At 34.7% G+C, this 14,279-nt stretch overlaps 1 pseudogene; it reads left to right on the top strand.

Moving 5' to 3' along the window:
* The window catches only part of LOC100935277, a 31,737-nt pseudogene extending 18,048 nt beyond the window's left edge, over positions 1-13,689 (top strand).
* Positions 13,690-14,279: the final 590 nt, after the last annotated feature.

Genomic DNA, 14,279 nt, shown 5'->3' with positions numbered 1-14,279 from the left:
CCTCATGGCATTTTACTCCTTATTACAGCTAACTCTTTTTAGGGTGCTAAATCCCTTTTAGGCTTAGCCCACGATGGCATAATTCCCTTTCCCCACTAATGCCCTTTTGGGGTTATTCTGCTAACTTCTCTATGAGTTCAGCCCACCAGTCAATATCATACTCTTACTTCATGGCATTTTCCTTTTAATGGAGTCTTCCTCCTGGTTAATTGAGAGTTCCATTAGAGAACCTGTATTTTCCTTTTGTTAATTGTTAAAAGTTCTTTCCTTGCTCACTTCTCTTGGAATATAGACCATTCTTAGCATCATAATATAAAGTCTTAACACCGGTCATAACCCAATATAATTTTGGATTTGCACCACATAACATCAAGAAAGGACTGTTTTGTTTTTGTTTTTTTAGGGGAAAAGAACCCATACCTTATTCTTAGAAGGGGTTAAAAGTAACTGGGGTTGGATCTAGGTCACTTCAGCTGAAGGGAGCCTAACTGACCAGAGGGTTAGAATCTGTGACCTCTTAATGAGTGGTAGAACAAAGCAAGCTGTGGAAGGAGGAAGCTAGACAGAAGAGATTGTGAAGGCTGGTGGATAGGTCACCCTCTGGGGACAAAAGAAAATAGAGGTCTAGTGTTAACACAGGAGAGGCCTGACATTCGGTGCCCCTGAAAGGATAATGAGACAACTGAAAGGAGCAAACTCTAACTTGAAGAAAGCTCAATAGTGACAGCAGAGAAGGGAGAACTCTGAGAGAGGGTTCTCACAGAGCAGGGGTAGCCCCAGATCTCATGGCAGCACTTTTATGCTCCTGTAGTTAAGTTGGAACTTGGAGTTACTATGAGTAATTTATTGCCAAATATATTATGTTTATTCATGGGTTTATTCATTTTTTTTTCCTTCTCTGATTCATTGTGGCATAGTAGGAAGTTGGTGTCTTTTTCTGTACTGCCCAGCTTCCTAGGAAGGGGCTCAAACAGGGTAAAATGCCAACAGGCTCTCCAGCCCTGCTCATTTCTTACTCCTTTTACACCTCAAGTGAGTAGGCCTGGTTAGATTAGGGCTGGATCGTTTATCTACTAGGCAAACTATGTTTAATGGGCAATGGAGTTATCACTATGGAAAACAGGGAAGGGCTGGACAGGTATAGCTTCTCTATCTATTTTTATTTATCTTTATAGCTCCTTTTAGCAAGGGCTTAGAAATAAAAAATGGGTTCTTATTTCTCTTCTGTTGGAGGTTATGATGAAGTAGGCAAGTGGGCAACAGAAAAATGAAAGATGACTTGATTTCTGATACTGAAGTAAGGGGACAGTAGCATCTTCCTTTCTTTGCTTGGGAAAGAGCTTCATGATACTATATTATTTACTATTGTGTATTAAGAATTTTAGATAAATTTATATTTTAATATATTTAACATCTACTGGTCATCCTGCCATCTGGGGGAGGGGGTGTGGGGGGGTAAGAGGTGAAAAATTGGAACAAGAGGTTTGGCAATTGTTAATGCTATAAAGTTACCCATGCATATAACCTGTAAATAAAAGGCTATTTAAAAAAAAAAGAATTTTAGATAAGGGCAGCTAGATGCTGCAGTAGATAGAGCACTGTTCCTGGAGTTAGGAGGACCTGAGTTCGAATCAGACCTTAGACACTTAATACTTCCTAGCTGTATGACCCTGGGCAAGTTACTCAACCTCAATTGCCTTACCAAAAAATAAATTATTAAAAAAAAAAGATTTTTAGATAAGTTCCTTCACTGAATCCCAATTATTTCTCGAACCCCATATAAATGTATATAAGACCCATGCCAGAGAAGAGAGAAAGGTTCATAGACTCTAACATGTTCAGGCTCAGTGTTTATAGTGCAAGGGAATATTGAAATGATTTTTAAAGTTAGGCAATTTTACTAATGAACAAAAGCCATAATATTTTTATGTATTGCATTAAATATTTCCCAATTACATATAAAAAATTTTAACAAGAAAATTTTAAACAAAAAAAGAATTTTGAATTCCAAATTCTCGCTTTCCATTTCTCTCCCCCTCCATTCTCACCCCTCCTTGAGAAGGCAAGCAATTTGAATTCAATTATACATGAAAGGTCATGCAAAACATTACCATATTAGCTGTCTTGAAAAAGAAAACTCAAACAAAATAAAATCATAAAAATAAAGTTGTTGTTTTTTTTTTAATGGTGTCCTATCTGCATTTAGAGTTCATCAGTTCTTTCTCTGGAAGTGGACAGTATTTTTCATCATAGGTCTTTTGTAATTGTCTTAGATCAATCTTGATCAGAGTAGCCAAGTCTTTCATAGTTGATCATTCTTATGATATTGCTGTTACTTTGTACAATGTTACTTTGGTCCCACAATTCACTTTGTATCAATTTACATAAGACTTACAAATTTTTTTAAAGCCATCCTGCTCACCAATACCTTTTTAAAATAGCATTTTTTTTCAAAAACAAGTAAAGATAGTTTTCAACATTCATTTTTAATAGTATTTTATTTTTCTAAATACATGTAAAGATAATTTTTAACAATTTTTATTTTTAATAGTATTTTCTTTTTTAAATACATGCAAATATAGTTTTCAACATTCACCTTTGCAAAACCTTGTGTCCCAAATTTTTCTACCTCTTCCTTACTCCCCAAGGTAGCAAGCAATCCCACATAAATTAAACATATCATTGAGTTTCACAACTCTACCAACAATGCATTAGTGTCCCAATTTTCTAACATCCCTTGCAACATTTGTCATTATTTTTCCTGTCATCTTACCAATCTGAGAGGTGTAAAGGTGAAACCTCAGAGTAGTTTTAATTTGCATTTCTCTAATTAGTAGCAATTTAGAGTATTTTTTCAGATGATTAGAAATGATTTTGAATTCTTCTTATAATAATTGTCTGTTCATATCCTTTGACAATTTATTAATTGGAGAATGACTTGTATTCTTATAAATTTGAGTCAGTTCTCTCTATAATTTTGAACTGAGGCCTTTATCATGGCTGTAAAAATTTTTCCCCACTTTTCTGTTTTCTTTCTAATGTTGGCTGAATTGGTTTAGTTTGTGTAAAACCTTTCTAATTTAGTGTAATCAAAATTCTCCATTTTGTATTTCATTATGTTCTCTGGTCCTTCTTTGGCCATAAATTCCTCCCTTCTTCACAGATCTGATAGATAGACTGTCCCTTGTTCTCCTAATTTTTATAGTATCATGCTTTATGTCTAACCATGAATCCATTTTGGCCTTATCTTGTTGTAGGGTATTATATGTTGGTCAATGACTATCATACTGTTTTCAGATTTTCTCAGCAATTTTTGTTAGTGACATCTTATCCCAGAAGCTGGAGTTTTTTGATTTATTGAGCACTAGATTACTATAGTCATTGACTATATTGCGTCTTGTATAACTGACCTATTCCACTAATCTACTACTCTGTTTCTTAGCCATATCAAATGATTTTGATGACCACTGCTTTATAATATAGTTTTAGATCTGGTATGGTTAGCCCATTTTTCTTTGCATTTTTTTTTCATCAATTCCCTTGATATTCTTGACCTTTTCTTCTTCTAGATGAGTTATTTTTTTCTAGTGCTATAAAATAATTTTTGGCAGTTTAATTGGAGGATTAAGAATAAGTAGATTAATTTAGGTAGAATTGTCATTTTTATCACATTACCTTGGCTTACCCCTGCCACTCATCATTTCTTATACCACAATAGTATTTGACCATAATATAGCATAACTTGTTCAGCCATGCCTCAGTTAGTGGGCATCCTCTTACTGTGCAATTCTTTGCTACCCCAAAAAGAATCATTATAAATATTTTTGTATAAATAGATCTTTTCCCCTTTTCTTTAATCTCTTTAGGATACAGACCTATTAGTGGTATTTCTGAGTCAAAAGATAGGCAGAGATTTATAATGCTTTGAGCATAATTCCAATCTTTTGCCAGAATAGTTGTACTAGTTCACAATTCCATCAACAGTGTATAAATACCTCAATTTTTCCATATCTTTTCCAGCATATGACAGTTTTTTTTCCCTGTCATGACGTGGTATCTAAGAATTGTTTTAATTTTAATTTTTCGGTCAGTAGGAGTTAGAACATTTTTTATGTGACTATTGATATTTTTGATTTCTTCTTCTAGGATATCCTTTGATTATTTATCAACTGAGTAATGGCTCTTATTTTCAAAAATTTGACTCAAGTTCCCTAGATATTTAAGAAATGAGGTCCTTATTGGAAAAAATTAGTAGCAAATTATTTCCCAGTTTCTTATTTTCCTTTTAATTTTGGCTGTATTAACTTTGCTTATGCAAAAGTTTTTTTCATTTCATGTAATTAAAATTACCTATTTTGCTTCCTAACATCTCCTTTATCTCATTTCATCATAAACGTTTTCCTAATTCATAGATTTAACAGATATATTTTCCAATATCCCCCGATTTACTTATGATGTCACCTTTTACCTTTTCATCTCATCTAGGTATGTGTTATGAAATGTTGATATGTGCCTAGTTTCTGCCAAAATTATTTTCCAGTTTTCCCAGCAATTTTTTTCAGATCTTAAATTCTTACCCCAGAAGTTTAAATAGTTGGGTTTATCAAACACTAGATTACTATGGTCATTTACTACTGTGTATTATGTATCTAATCTATCTTCTCTAATCCACTACTCCATTTCCAAGCTAGTAGCACATTGTTTTGATAATTATTGCTTCGTAATTAGCTTGAAATCTGGAGCTGCTAGGCTGCCTCTGTTAAGGACCATGCCTAAATCCCAAAACCCCCACAGCTGTGAATCATATTAACACTTGAAGGAACTGCAAATTAACTTTTATAACATGCCTCCTTAACATCCTCCCCCTCTTACCCCAATTAATTCACTTGGTATTCTTTCTTCTTCCAAATGAATTTTGTTGCTATTTGTTTGGGCTCTATAAAAATAATTCTTTGGTAATTTGATTGATATGAGACTGAAGAAGTAAATTAACTTAGGTGGAATTCTCATTTTTTAAAATATTGCCTCGGTCTATCCATGAGTAATGAATGTTTCTCCAATATTTTATATCTATCTTTATTTGTGTGAAAAGTATTTTGTAATTGTGTTCATATAATCCCAGGACTTGTTTTAGTAGGCAGACTGTAGAGGGCCACAGATGGTGGGAGAACTCTCAGTGAGGTGTAAAACCCTTCAACCCAGAGGAAGCTTGCTGACAATGTCTGGTTCAGCTCTCATCTTGCCTTGAGGAAGTCTCAGTCTTCCTGAGAAGTCAGGGGGCCATGACAACCTGTATTCTACTTGAAGCAGGGATACTTGCAGTAAAGAGGCATTTAGATAATAATAGTAGGGTGCTTATAGTTAGCACATGCTCAGTGTGCTGCAGTGATGTAATTGTACTAAGATATTTAAGACTGAAAGAACATGAAATAAATGGAGTCCGTATTTGACCATCCACATGGGTCCCTGCCTCACCATTCCTCCTCTAAGACCAAAGACTTGGGCTGATGCCGAGATACTCCAGAGAGCTAGTCCAGATGGTATATTTTGGCACCTCAAAGTGGGACTCTAGAAAGCACAGTACATTTTGGCACTCCAATGTGTGTTCTAGAAAGCACACTACAGTAGACTCCTGAGCATTTTATATTGTTTGTAGTTATTTTTACATGGAATTTCTCTTTTTATTTCTTTCTCCTGAATTTTGTTGATAGTGTATAGAATTGCTGATGATTTATGTGGGTATATTTTATAACCTACAACTTTGCTGAAGTTGGTAAACGGTTTATTCAGTTTTTTAATTGATTCTCTAAGATTTTCTAAGTATACCATCATATCATCTGCAAAAGAGTGACAATTTTGTTTCCTTGTTGCCAATTTTCATTCCTTTATTGTCTTTTTTCTTCTCTCATTGCTATAGATATATTTCTAATACGATACTGAATAACAAAAATGACAATGGACGTCCTTGCTTCACTCATGATCTTATTGGGAAGACTTTAATGTTATAAATAACATTTGCTCTTGGTTTTAGATATATACTATTTCTTTTAATGAAAGCTCCATTTATTCCTATGATTTCTAGTGTTTTTTGTTTTTAATAGGAATGAGTGTTATGTTTTATCAAATGCTTTTTTCTACATCTATTGATATGATCATCTCATTTTAGTTCTTATTGTAATTGACATGATCAATTATGTTGATAGTTTTGCTATCCCTTCATTCCTAATATAAATCCCATTTCATAATACATGATTTTTGTGATATGTTGTTACAATCTCTTTGTTAGTATTTTCTTTAAAAATTTTTGCATTGAAAACAAGATCTAACAGTTTCAATTGATCAAGGATGGACAGAAGCAGTTACACCCAAAGAAAGAACACTAGGAAATGAGTGTAAACTGCTTGCATTTTTGTTCTTCTTCCCAGGTTATTTATACCTTCTAAATCCAATTCTCCCTGAGCAACAAGAAAACTGTTCGGTTCTGCACACATATACTGTATCCAAGACTACTGTAATCTATTTAACATGTATAGGACTGCTTGCCATCTGGGGGAGAGGGTGGAGGGAGGGAGGGGAAAAATCGGAACAGAAGTGAGTGCAAGGGATAATGTTGTAAAAAATTACCCTGTCATGGGTTCTGTCAATAAAAAGTTATTTAATAAAAAAAAAAAATGAAAAAAAAATTTTTTTGCATTGCTATTCATTAAGGAAATTGGTCTATAGTTTTCTTTCTGTGTTTTTGCTCTCCCCAGTTTAGGTATCAAAATCATATTTGTATCATAAAAAGAATTTAATAGGACTACTTTTTAAGTTATTTTTTCCAACAGTTTATATAATGTTGGGGTTAATTGTTACTTAAGTGGTACATTTTGCTTTTGAATCCATCTGGGTTTAGGAATTTTTTTCTTAGGAAGCTCATTAGTAGTTTGTTCAATTTCTTTTTCAAAGATAGGCTAATTTTAGTAGTCTGTTTTCTTTTCTGTTTTGGGTAGTTTATATTTTTATAAATATTTATCTATTTCACTTAAATTTTCAGATTTATTGACATATATTTTGGCAAAATAATTCTTAATTATTGCTTTAATTTCATCTTTATAAGTGATATATTCACTCTTTTTAAATATTAATTTGGTTTTTTCTTTTTTTCTAAAATAAAATTAATCAATAGTTTATCTATTTTATTGTTGTTGGGCTTCCTTCCAATGAAAACCAGCTCCTAGATTTATTTGTTAATCAATGAGTTTTTTGGGGGGAGGGGGATCTTATTACTTTCAATTTTTATTAATCTGCTTTGAATTTCAGGACTTTTATTTTGGTGATTGATTGGGGATTTCTTTTCTCTGTCTATTTGGAATATTCTTCCTCTTCAACTCAGCCTACTGATTTCTATGGCTACCTTCAAGTTCCAAATAAAATCCCATCTTTTGTAGGAAACCTTTCCCAATCACTTTTTAATACCAAAGTATTAATACTTCAAAGCAAATTATCAAATCAAATCAAATTATCAAAGCAAATAATCAAAGCAATTATCAAAGAGAAGTAGCTTCTCTTATTTGATAATTTATAATTTATTCTGTACTAGCTTGAATATTTTGTCTCCCACTTTATAGTGAGCTCCTTGAGATCAGGGACTTTCTTTTGCCTTTCTTAGTATTTTCATCTCTTATCATAGTGCCTGACACATAGTTGACACTTATTAAATGCTTATTGACTGGCTAATGCATAAAAAACTGATCGAGAACTCCAACAGTTCATAGGATCTTGGAAAGACTTGGTTTATGAACCAAGTCACAGTCTATATATCTGTCATCAGAAGAATAGCCTAGTTAGCTTCAAAGAAAATCATACCAGAATGTTGATTGTTAAGTATTGTTTATTATTTGGATGTGGAGGAGTTAGAGTGAAAGTGGGGAGGCAGTGATATTAAAGTAAAGAGGGTTTGTGATTAACTTTGGTAGAGCAAAAATTCAAACAAAAGAAATCACAGGTCCTTGGGACTACTAAAATTCAATAATCATTTAACTTTAAAATATTTCAAAATTTGATAAAATTCAAAAAACAATAAATGGATTGTTATATAAACTGCTTTCATTTCTAGTTGAGTTTATGTCCACTTGGAACTGGTATATCTAAGCCATTCTCCAGTTGATAAATGGTCAAAGGATATGAACAGACAATTTTCAAATGAAGAAATTAAAACTATTTCTAGTCATATGAAAAAATGCTTTAAATCTCTATTGATCAGAAAAATGCAAATTAAGACAACTCTGAGATACCACTACACACCTCTCAGATTGGCTAAGATGACAGGAAAAGATAATGATAAATGTTGGAGGGGATGTGGGAAAACTGGAACACTAATACATTACTGGTGGAGTTGTGAACTGATTCAACCATTCTGGAGAATGGTTGGTACTATGGTACTATGGTACTATGCCCAAAGGACTATCAAACTGTGCATATCCTTTGATCTAGCAGCATCACTACTGGCTCTATATCCCAAAGAGATCATAAAAAAGGGAAAAGCACTCACATGTGCAAAAAGGTTTGTAGCAGCCCTTTTTGTATTGGCAAGGAATTGTAAACAGAGTGGAGGTCCATCAATTGCAGAATGGCTAAGTTATGATATAAGAATGTTATGGAATATTATTGTTGTATAAAAAGTCATCATATCAAAAAATCTATAAAAAGTTATCTATAAAAAATCATCAGCAAGATGATTTCCGAAAAGCCTGGAGAGACTTACATTGATGCTAAGTTAAATGAATAGAACCAAGAGAACACCAAGAGAACAGCAACAAGATTATGCAATAATGAATTCTGATGAACGGGGCTCTTTTCAACAATGAACTGATTCGGACCTATCCAATAGATTTATGATGGAGAGAGCCATCTGCATCCAGAGAAAGGACTACGAGGACTGAATGTGGATCTCAACATAATATATGAACCTTTTTTTGTCATTGTTTGCTTGCTTTTTGCTTTCTTTCTCATTTTTTCCTTTTTTGATCTGATTTTTCTTATGCAGCATGATAAACGTGGAAATAGGTATAGAAGAATTGTACATGTTTAACATATATTGGATTTCTTGCTGTTTGGGGGAGGGAATAAAGGGAAGGGAGGAAGGAAAAATTGGAACACGAGGTTTTGTAAGTGTGAATGTTGAAAAACTATCTTTGCATATATTTTTGAAAATAAAAAACTATTATGCAAAGAAAAAACAAAAAAAGAACCGGTATATCAATTCCTAATTGAGAGGTGAAGTGATAAGAGTGCAGAATTTGAAATAAAAAATTTGGGCTACTTTGATCCAGCAGTGCTACTAATGGGCTTAAATCCCCAAAAAAATTAAAGAAGGGAAGGGGACCTGTATGTACAAGAATGTTTGTGGCAGCCCTTTTTGTAGTGGCCAGAAGCTGGAAACTGAGTGGATGCCCATCAATTGGAGAATGGTTGGGTAAATTGTGGCATATGAATGTTAAGGAATATTATTGTTCTGTAAGAAATGACCAACAGGATGAATACAAAGAGACTTGGAGAGACTTACATGAACTGATGCTGAGTGAAATGAGCAGGATCAGGACATCATTATATACTTCAACAATGATACTGTATGAAGATGTATTCTGATGGAAGTGGATTTCTTCTACAAAGAGAAGATCTAACTCAGTTTCAGTTGATCAGTGATGGACAGAAGCAGCTACACCCAAAGAAAGAACACTGGGAAATGAACATAAACTGTTAGAATTTTTGTTTTTCTTCCCGGGTTATTTTTACTTTCTGAATCCATTTCTTCCTATGCAACAAGAGAACTGTTCGGTTCTGCACACATATATTGTATCTAGGATATACTGTGACATATTTAACATGTATAGGATTGCTTGCCATCTGGGGGAGGGGGTGGAGGGAGGGAGGGGAAAAGTCAGAACAGAAGTGAGTGCAAGGGATAATGTTGTAAAGAATTTTTTTTCAAAATAAAAAAAAATTGGGCTATAATTCAGTGTGGCATTTAGTACTTGTTTGAGAAATCTGGGTAAATTTCTCAACTAAACCTCAGTTTCCTCACATTTAAAATAAAAAGGGTAGACTAGATGACTTTTAAAGTCTCTTCTCTAATTCTATTGTTTTCATTTTTAATGTATTTAAGTTTTATTTTCCCCAATTACATGTAAAATATTTTTTATTTTTGTTTTTAGAACTTTGAGTTTCAGATTTCTTCTCTTCCTCCCCATCTCTACCACTCATTAAGAAGGCACATGTGAAGTTATGCAAAACATTTCCATAAAAGTCCTATTATAGGGAGGAAAAAAATGTAAATCTCCCTTCCCCCCAATAAAAAACCCTCACCAAAAAAGTATGAATCAATCTATATTTAGAGAGAATCAGTTCTTTCTCTGAGGATGGATAGCATTTTTCATCATAAGTCCTTCAGAGGATCATTGTATTGCTGAGAATAGCAGTCATTCACAGCTGATTATCCCACAGCATTGCTATTACTTTGTATATAGAACATTTCATTTTGCTTCAGTTCATGGAGGAGTTTCCAGGTTTTCCTGAGGGTATCCTGATCATCATTTATAATAAAACAATAACATTCTATCATAATCACATACCACAATTTATTCAACCATTCCCAAATTGATGGGCTCCCCTTAGTTTCCAGTTCTGTGCCCTGAGAAGAGAATTCTATAATATTTTTGGACACATAGGTCCTTTCCTTTCTTTTAAAAATCTCTTTGGGGATTGATACCTAATGGTATTGTTTGATCAAAGAATATGCATGACTTTATAGCTCTTTGGGAATAGATCACATCTTTTCATCATTTGTCAATTGAAGAAGGGCTCCTTTAAAAAAATAAATTTGATTCAATTCCCTGTACATTTGAGAGATAAGGCCTTCATCAGAAAAACCTGCTTCAAACTTCTTTTTCCATTTATTGGGATTTTTTAAATTTGTGCTTTTTCTAGTGTTTTTTTTTTTTTAGTTGCATGCCCAATTCCTTGCTCTGTTTTTCTCTCTTTTATTGATGTAAATATTTAGATATATAATTTCCCCCCTAAATACTACTTTGGCTACATCCCACAAATTTTGGAATATTACTCATTGTTGTTATTTTTTTTCATGGAACATGGGTCATTATTTCTAGGTGATACAGTGCATAGAGCACTAAGCCTAGAGTTAGGAAGACTCATTTTTGTGAGTTCAAATCTGACTTCAGACATTTACCAGATGCATGATACTAGGTAAGTCACTTAACCCTGTTTTCTTTTTTCAGTTCTTCAGAAGGAAATGGTAAATCATTGCAGTATCTTTGCCAAGAAAACCCCAAATGAGATCACAAAAAGTTGGTCATAATTGAAACAAATGAACAATTTAAAAAATGATTTGTTCTTTGACCCACATATTCTTAAGGATTAGTTTAGGTTCCAATTGGACACTGATGCATTGTTAGTGGAGTTGTGAACGAGTCCAACCATTCTGGAGAGCAATCTGGAATTATGCCCCAAAAGTTATCAAACTGTGCATACCCTTTGATCCAGCACTGTTAATCCCAGTCTTTGGGCTTATATCCCAAAGAGATACTAAAGAAGGGAAAGGGACCTGTATGTGCCAAAATGTTTGTGGCAGCCCTGTTTGTGGTGGCCAGAAACTGGAAAATGAATGGATGCCGATCAATTGGAGAATGGTTGGATAAATTGTGCTATATGAATGTTATGGAATATTATTGTTCTGTAAGAAATGACCAACAGGATGAAGACAGAGAGGCTTGGAGAGACTTACATGAACTGATGCTGAGTGAAATGAGCAGAACCAGGAGATCATTATACACTTCAACAACAATACTGTATGAGGATGTATTCTGATGGAAGTGGATATCTTCAACAAAGAGAAGCTCTAACTCAGTTCCAATTGATCAAGGATGGACAGAAGCAGCTACACCCAGAGAAGGAACACTGGGAAATGAGTGTAAACTGTTTACATTTCAGGTTATTTTTACCTTCTGAATCCAATTCTTCCTGTGCAACAAGAGAATTGTTTGGTTCTGCACACAGATATTGTATGTAGGATATACAATAACATAGTTAACATGTATAAGACTGCCTGCCATCTAGGGGAGGGATTGGAGGGAGGGAAGGGAAAGGTCAGAACAGAAACAAGTGCAAGGGATAATGTAAAAAAATACTCATGCATATGTACTGTCAATAAAAATTTATAATTAAAAAAAAAAAGATTAGGCTCCAATTAGCTTTTAACCTGTGCTTCCATGGATCTTTATTAAATGTATTTTTTTTTGCATTTTGTCTAGAAAAGTGTGCATTTCTGCTTTTATGCATTTAGTTGTGATGCTTTTACTCTAATACAAGGCTAATTTTGTAAACGTGTCATGTATGTAATGTACAGCTAAGAAATATGATCCTTTATATTACCATTCAGGTCTATCATATTTCACTTTTCCTAAAATTGTCTTCATCTCCTTGACTTATTTCTTATTTGTTTTATGTAGTCTTAACTAGTTCTGAGAAGGGAAAGTTGAGGTCACCCATTGTCTGTTTCCTACTATAATTCATTTAACTTTTTCTTTAAGAATTTGAATACTGGTTGCTCCGGGTGAGTTCGGAGATCCTACTGGACAATCTAAGGCAGCCTCTCTCCCCCTTTCCTCATTCCTCTGGAACAGCTTGAAGAGACCACCAGTTTGCTGGGGTGAAGATGAAGTCCTTCTTGCCTCTCTGAGAGCATTGGAGCAGCGGCTACAGACTCTAGCTGGGACTCAGTGGATTTTCAGTTACCTGATTTGGGTGCATAGTCTGCATAATCATCTTCATTAGGCTCTTCCTCAGCCAGTTTTGGTCCCTCAACACCCCAAGGAAAGGTGGGAGACAGATTCAATTCATGAAGCAATGGCGTGTATGGAAGTACCTGTCTCACTTATCAAGACAGTGAAACTGGACCCAACCCAGAATTATATTACTGTTTTCCATCCACTTGGTGTTCTGGCTGTTGGAGCTTTCACCAACTTCTGTATTGAAGGTACTAATTTTTCTTCTTTGTTTTCTGGGATCTGTGCCCACCTGATGATGCTGACTTTGTGGTTCCAAATTCCCCTCTTCAGTGACTATATTCTGACTGTAGATTTAGTCACATCGGAGAAGGAGGGTGTCTCACACTTGCTGAGCAAGAAGGAAAGTGGAAACTTGTTAGTAGTCATTGTGGGAGGTGCCCTAGAGACCTGGATGCTTGGCCTGGAAGCTATACCCTATTACTGAGGAACCAGAAAGGATTTATTAGGCTTGCTTTGCTTCATGGGGCAAGTCTAGTGCCAATATTCTCCATTAGGGAGAACAAACTCTTTGACTAAATTGACAATCTTCAGGGCTCCTAGTTACATTGGTTCCAGGAGAAACTGCAGAACCCTCCCTCTCTTCCATATCTGAGGGATCTTTCAGTACAACTTTGGCCTACTCCCTTACCAGAGGCAAATTGTTACTGTGGTAGGGAAAGGCATCAAAGTGGAGCAAAATACCAACCCATCCCAAAAGAAAATAGACTGTCTACACTAGCAGTAAAGGGCAGAACTATGCAACCTCTTTGAAGTCCACAAGACCAAACATCCCTCTGGATTAGCACCTGCAGTTCTGATGAGCCCACTACCTCCTATACTCTTCCTCTGTCCTGTTCTTGGGTGACATCACAAAATGGCACCCTAACTAGCAACTGTGGTGCCAAAGCAAACAAACAAAAAAATTCATATCCATCTTTTTCATATTTAGAGGATCATAGATTTAGAGGACATAGGATCCAGCCCCTTTATTTTATCGATGAAGAAATGGAACTCCAGAGATGCAAAGTGACTTTTCTAAGATCCCACAACTAGTAAATATGAGAAACAGCATTCAAACTAAGGTCTTGACTCCAAAGACAACACTGTTTGCATTCATCTACTTAGCTGCTCCATAATTCATGATGTGAAAAAATATCAAAAATAATTAATAGGGGCAGCTAGGTGGCATAGTGGATAGAGCACCAGCCCTGAAATCAGGAAGACCTGAGTTCAAATCTGGTCTTAGACAATTAACACTTTCTATTTGTGTGACTCTGGGCAAATCACTTAACCACAATTCCCTCAGCCAAAAAAAAATAATAATAATAATTAATAAAGCTTCAGTTTAGGAGATATGGAAAGTTGGAAGACAGGGGGAAGCTGTAAATCAATACAACTATTTTGGAAAGCAATTTGAAATCATTTAAATAAAGGGACTAAATTGTTGATGCCCTT

The sequence above is a fragment of the Sarcophilus harrisii genome, chromosome 2, assembly GCF_902635505.1.
Source record: "Sarcophilus harrisii chromosome 2, mSarHar1.11, whole genome shotgun sequence".
Lineage (NCBI taxonomy): Eukaryota > Metazoa > Chordata > Mammalia > Dasyuromorphia > Dasyuridae > Sarcophilus > Sarcophilus harrisii.
The sequence above is the reverse complement of the archived record's forward strand: the minus strand, read 5'-3'. Positions and strand labels throughout refer to the sequence as shown.